The following is a 7101-nucleotide window of genomic DNA, read 5'->3' on the forward strand; positions in this document are numbered from 1 at the left end:
AGGAAGATCAAGATGATTGACTCTATAAATACACCACAAAACAAAACAGTCTAAATAGGAAATATGGTCTCTTGACCAACTCCTGGATAGAATGTTATATATTATAAGCAAGTGGACGATCTTGGCCTTAAGAGTTAATTGCCTATGCAAAGGCGGATGACCAAAAGAAATAGGCAGTTCAGATAAAATAAGGGGCAAAAATGCTTGGGTGTAAACCCTTGATCCATTAACCAAGTTTGTTCTAGGTTTGGACATTCAAAATCCCCATACTGAATGTGAAATCTCTAAGCTATTGTTTGTGGGTGGAAGGCTCGCCAAGGCTTGGTCCCTTAACTACTAAAAATAAAATTTATACTACCTTACTATCCCAAGTTTTGTAGAAAGTGGGAAAGTCGGGTGTCGATCCATAAAGACTTGAAGAGTAGTTATAAGACCTCTTCCAAATTAGTTTACCAAAGCCTTATTATGAAAAGAAATAAAAGATGATATTTTCTAAGGTGTTTTCTATCCCACTACCAAAAATCAATTAAATGAAAACATGTAACTCTAAATTAACTCTACTCCTACTAAGCAATGTTTAGACATGAGTATAGTTTAAGATGTTGTTTTTCTTACTCCAAGTTCGGTGAGGTTACCATACTAAACTAACCGAAACCCGACTAAACAATCCAAGGAGTCATTCGATGGCATAGAGTAGCAAGGATGCACCAGTCGTCCGAAGCACGATCGGGAATTGGAGTATACTCTATCACAAGCCATCACGAGAACCTCTATGGGAGACTATAGCCTAATACGCGCACCTGACTGAAGCAATAGAGGTGCTAATCTTGTCACTAAACATAATCACGATCTAAACCATAAATGAAAGCGGTAAAGGAAAGTTGTAAATGAAAGCAAGTAAAAACATCATCCCTTTGCATTCATCATGTCTATCACTAACACCAAAAAGTAAAAAAGAAGATCGTGTAATATACACACAAGCACAAGAAGGCCGCCGGTTGTCACAGGTCGTCGTACACTTTATGCACTAACCAAAATAGAAATTGAAATCTACTCTAATCCTAATCTAAAGTGGCTCTCATTGACATCTTAAGTTTGTCACTAACCTAAGAGAGACCAAAGAGGAACCCAGAGCTTGTGTTTGTAGCACATACTTATAGGTTCTAGGGTTTACAAGGTTTGTTTTACAAGTTAGGAAAGTTTGCAACAAATCTCGCACAACAGATTGTCGCTATCGACCAAGTCACCCCTCTGTCATTCTTGTGTGTGCCTTAGTCAAGACTTGTGGGAAATCAAGAATTTGAATCTTTTATATCTTTGACTATGTCGTGCCTCAAGGTCTTGCTGGTCGAGATGATGGTCAAGACTTGCAGGATCTCGATCTTCTAAAAATCTCAGGAACTCGACATGGTTGCCCCTTAAGGTTTCTTGGTCGAACACTGAGACTCTCGGTATTTCTCCTCTTAGTTCTATCTTAGTATTTCAACATGATCGCCTTGGAGAGTCAGTTGATTGAGGACTTGGTTGAACCTTGCAACATTCTAATCTCAGTCTGAACCTTGGAGCTTGCGATGGAAGACTAAGTCACCCCTGTGTGTTGCTGGTCGCACCACATGGTTGAGCATCATCTTCTTGTCCTCTGATGATAAGAAGCTTCCAAAGCTTGGCGAAGCATTTGATTTTGAGCTTTGAGTCTTCTGAATCCTCCTTGGCTTCTCGTAATGCCTAACTCCATGGTTTTAGCATGTTTTTCCTAAAAAGACAAAAAAACCTTGCATAGCTCTAAACAATGATAACTCTAGGCAAATACATAGTAAAATGAGGATAAAAAAATATAAATGAGGGTCTAGAATCATGTATTTAGGGACTCATCACAATCCCCAACTTACACTTTGCTAGTCCTCGAGCAAATCAAAATCTAAGAAAACTACCAAATCCTACCTACATTCTCTTTCGCGGGAAATACGGTTGCATTTACCATATGCAATAAGGCTTTAAACCCCTAGGTTGATCCTAGTGGACGAGTTCTAGTCTCGTGAGAATTTCTAGGGCGATACACATAAGCACCCATTTGGTAAATAAAAGATGAGAACACATGCAGCATATCATACCATTTTACATACAGAGATATAACCTTATTACACATAAATTCCTTTATATATGACTCTATTATACACACACTCCTCAACAATTCAATCATGCAAAGCTCTACACAACACAACTATCTCAAGACATAACTCACAGAGAATTAACCCATGATTATAATTCAGAGTTAATATTAGCATGTAAATCCAAGTATGAATAGACAATTTCACAAGGCATGTGTAAGGTATATCATTTGTCTCACTCAGAGTGCTCTGGGAAACCTACAGAATGGTCATCTTGACTCAACCTCACTGGTTTATTCCCTCAAAAGTCACTCAAGAAAATGGGTTCACTCTCATATCTGAGGAAGTGTGTCATAATCAAACATTCCATATATTTGAAGAACTATCACTAGAAATGTGGAGTGGACTAATCTTATAGGAAAGGAATCCACCCTTTACTGAGGTGTCGGGTCCTTCAACCTAGCATCCTCTCACTTACTTGCCACATTTAATCAAAACCACCCTATATGAACTTATTCCCACACTAAGCGTGAATTTAGCAAGTGCATTGGTCAGCAGAAGATTCTTTGTACGTGTAGAATTATGGTGTCATGTCTTTAGCTTGACCTATTTGTATTTTTCCAGAGCAGGTGTATGTTTTTGTTTTCATTTTTTTCTACTCATTTTTTTCTTCCTCGTTCATTCTTTTTATTTGCATGGTCGGCTAAGATAATCATTACACTCATATATTGTCTTCATGTTTCCAATGGGAATGTAACTCGAATAAGAGCCCATGGAAAAATTCTGTCTCTAGAGGTGGCTTAATCTTTATGTCTTAAGTAAGTTACAAGAACTAGATAGATTATACCCCACTTGATGTCACCTCAAGGCTAGCAAGTGCAAGAACAAAGACTAGTTGACAAAGGAAATCCACCAAAAGACGGAAGGTTGAGTTTTATAAACTTATAGTTTGACATCGAAAACTCGAGAAATGAATGAATGGCTCAACAGTACCTCACAAGGTGTCATAGTTGCCATGGTTGTTCTCTCAGTGCTCTCAAAGAACACTAAGTGCTACAAATCACATGTAAGTGTGTTTTTAGCCCTACCTACGAATTATAATACCTAGAAAGATCATGCATGCAAAAATACACTATAGAACAAATGACACGTGGTAGCCAAAAGCACCATGAAAACTTTCATTCATTTCCAAAACGGCATTACAAAGTAGATAAAATCATTAGAAGCATTGAAGATGCCACAAAATCATGGTGGGACACCATAAAGGAAAAGAAAACAAAACAAAAGTGTGCCGCAGAAGCATAGTACATAGTGTAGGTATACACATAATATTTTAACCGACCTGTCAGGACTCTATCCTACTCATCGTCAGCTGCCCTTTGGGAATGGCCATTCAAATCCCTACTTCCTAAATCCTTGAAGTCTGCAGATTGGTGGCCTACCCCATTATCTGAATAAAGCTATCTAGACCCATCACGAAGAGCAGGCAGAGCTTCCTCCGACCCACAGATAGTCACCTCCATCGAAACAAGAGACGAGGGTGGGTTCAGTGTTGTTGAGTTGGAGCCAATATAATGAATAAGTGTGAGGATGGACTGAATCCCCTGTGCAAACCACTCCCATAACTCGGTGTAGGATTGAGGAATGGAGGATCGGGGGAACTCAAATTCCTGGCACAGAAGGCATAGTTCCTCCCATATCTGAGATATAGGAGGAGTCAGTGATAGAGCATGGGACCAGTCTAAAGAGGAGTTTGGGGAGGAACTTTGCCCTAGGGTAGGTGGGGAAGACATTGTGGCATGGAATATAATGACAAAGACGAAGGATTATGAAAGAGGCGAGATAAGAAGGGTCAGGTGCGGAACAGGTTTTAAACGATTTCTCGATGTTTTTTACCATGGCACACCCAGCTCATTGCTGGTCGCGGGCATGGTCGACCTTTGCAGTATTGTTCACATCTTAATACAGTGCAGGGATTGGATGCGTAATGGTCGCCCCATTAGTCGCACCCCCAATTTATCTAAAACCTGCTCTAAGGGCTTTGGCTTTCTAGTTAGTTTATCCTAAACAACCTAAGGACTCAAAAAGAAAAGAAAAACTATCAAGTTGCCTCTCGGAAGTGCTATGTTTACCATCTTCATCTAGACGCATTAAAGCTCATTCTGAACTCATCCTGGTTCAAAATTAAAAATGGTTTCCACCTTCTCTTCCTCACACCCGAAGTTGTATACCCCTAACTTCTTATTAAAATTGGGGACCCAATCATGTGTTGCTGTAAATTGCTCAAAAAGGTCCTCTAATCCAGAAGTGGTGGGATGGCTAAGTTGAAGTGCACTATCCAAAGGGTCTCTCCATAGCATTGAAGAGGCTGCTTCCTTAAGTGAATCATGTCTTCGCCCACAGCTTGGATGGCATTAAATTGATGGTGGGAGGCATTAAATATGTTCAGCCTAAGTTGCTTATGGGCCCATGATATGTCCATAATCCCTGTCCTACATTGAATATAAGCATTAGTTGTGGCTAGGAATGGCCATCCTAGAAGGATAGAGATCCGATTTGTGGAAGATTCCATATCTAAAATGATGAAGTAAACAGTATCAGTGGAAATCTCCCACTTTGACTACCACGTCTTCTATCACACCCCAGGGTTGGTTAAGAGATCAATCAACAAGACACAAAGTGACTGAGGTGGGCTGCAATTCTCTTAGTTTAAGTTTCTGATAGACCGAGTATGAAAGGATATTCACACTCCTTCCTAAATCTAAAAGAGCCCTATCAATGGTGTAACTGCCAATTACACACGAAATAGTAGGCGACCCAAGGTCTTTCAATTTAGGAACGACGTGCCTAGTATCATGGAGCTCATGTGCTTGGATTTCTTAACTAAACCATCCATGTGCACCCTTGACCCTAGCTCCTGCGTTGATAAGTCCCTAAGGAACTTTGTGAATGTAGGTGATTGCTTAATGCCATCTAGGAGAGGCTTGTCAATTCTTACTTGATGAAACATGTCCCACATGGACTCAGTTGATGCCTCTTTCCTAAATATAGAAGGTTTAAGGGTGGTTGCGGGAGTTGCCATAGAGGAGCCACGAAAATCCCTATGGGGGGCACAGTGAGGGTTGGTCCTTCCAGCTGCAAATATGGGAATTAAGGGTTTGAGTACCCAATTAGAGGAAGAGAGGGTGCATGAGTCAGCGTTAGGCACCACCCTCTTATCATCCTTATTCTCTCCCTTGCTTGGTCGCTCCTTGCCTTGTTTATCTATCATTTTGTCACTCTGGAGGGTGGTTACCACCTGGGCTTTTTTAGGATATGATGAGGGACCAGCATCTAGTTCAAATTTCACCTCATATTGTCCCTTAGGATTTACTATGGGCTGACTTTGCAACTTGCCCTCATTTCTCCAGCTCACGGTAGCAACTAGTTGCCCCAAGGTGGCTTCTAGCTTCACGATGGATTGGGAGTGAGAGTGAAGGAATTGTTGGTCTACTTAGCGATCAGCCTCAATGTTCTTAAGGATTCTCAGCACTATCTCTTGAAATGTGTTATAATTAGGTGGAGGAGGGTGCTGAACGGTTGAAGATCTAGGGGCTAAATCAGAATGATTTTGGAAGTTTTGGTATGGGTGTGTAGGCAAAGCATTAGGGGCTTGTGGAGGTCTTTGGGATTGAAAACATAGAGCTTGCGGCCTCCAAGAGAAATTAGGATGTTGTTTCCACCCAGGGTTGTAGGTATTCAAATAAGGGTCATAAGATGGCTTATCATACCAATTGTGGATGGCCTTCACTTCCTCTTACACAAACTCAAGCTGGGAATGCGTATGGGGGCAATTATAACATGTATAAGAAGGGTCAAAGAAGATTGCACAAACCTTTGCACACACCATTGTTGGTAGTCCTAAGGACAAGAACTGGTGTAATTTTTTGGATATGGCATGCAAGGTAGATGCTAGGTCCTGGCTTGTAGCCAACTCGTAGACTCCCTTAAGTTTAGAGGTTCATGGATTGGGCATTCTACAAATGGCAACCATGTGCTGCTAAGAATTTTCAGCCAGATTTTCAAAGAGAATCTAAGCCTCGTTTTCATGCCTTGTGAGGAAAGTACCTCCGCACGATGCATCAACCATGGACCTATCTCTCTCAGCTAACCCTTCATAAAAAGTTTGAACTAATTGCCACTTAGGAACCTGACGATGTGGCCATCTACGGAGCAGGTCCTTAAAACGCTCCTAGGTCTCAAAGAAAAGTTCCCCATCCATTTGTGCAAAACTTGTGATTGCCCGCCGCAGCTAGTTAGTCTTCCCTATTGGAAAGTACTTTTTTAGAAATTTATGTTGCATGGTGGCCCAATTGGTCACCGAGTTAAGCTCTAAGGATGTCAACAAATATTTGGCCTTATCCTTCAGAAAGAATGGAAAAAGTCTAAGATGAAGGACGTCCTCACTAAAATTAGGTATATGGACGGTGAAGCAAATCTCCAAGAACTCATCTAGATTTTGATAAGGATATTCATTGAATTTCCCATGAAAGTTGGGCAACATTAAGATGATTGAAGTCTTTGTTGACCTTATAGGTCACGCCTGGTTTTGGTAATGACAAATACTCTTGTATTTAATAAATATCTAGTTCATGTGCAGGTTCATATTAGCATATCATCAATGGCACGTGAAAGCTCAAAGTTTGAAGACAAATTCATGCTCTTAATTGTAATATTTTTGTAGTGAAATTTGTCTGTAATAGTAATTAGGGTATTCGTTTTGTAATAAGCATACACATCATATGTATGGTTTATTTTGTGAGCTCAAACCAATTATAATGCAAAATGACCTTAGAGTGACCTTAGGGTTTTCCCTTCGGTCGACCGACACCAGACTTTTTCGGTGTCTTAAGTTTGGACATAAATGACCCTAAGATACACAAATTTGAATATATGTTTGTTACGCACTCGAATAAGGTTTGATTGTGTCAAGATAGGACCGAAATGCACACTT

At 40.4% G+C, this 7101-nt stretch overlaps 1 non-coding gene across 1 annotated transcript; it reads left to right on the forward strand.

The window, feature by feature from the left end:
* Positions 1-6295: 6295 nt before the first annotated feature.
* On the forward strand, positions 6296-6401 carry LOC131161117 (small nucleolar RNA R71). The gene has a single exon (XR_009138276.1). It is a non-coding gene; the product is annotated as a small nucleolar RNA R71 (small nucleolar RNA).
* Positions 6402-7101: the final 700 nt, after the last annotated feature.

This window comes from Malania oleifera, chromosome 7 (assembly GCF_029873635.1).
Source record: "Malania oleifera isolate guangnan ecotype guangnan chromosome 7, ASM2987363v1, whole genome shotgun sequence".
NCBI lineage: Eukaryota > Viridiplantae > Streptophyta > Magnoliopsida > Santalales > Ximeniaceae > Malania > Malania oleifera.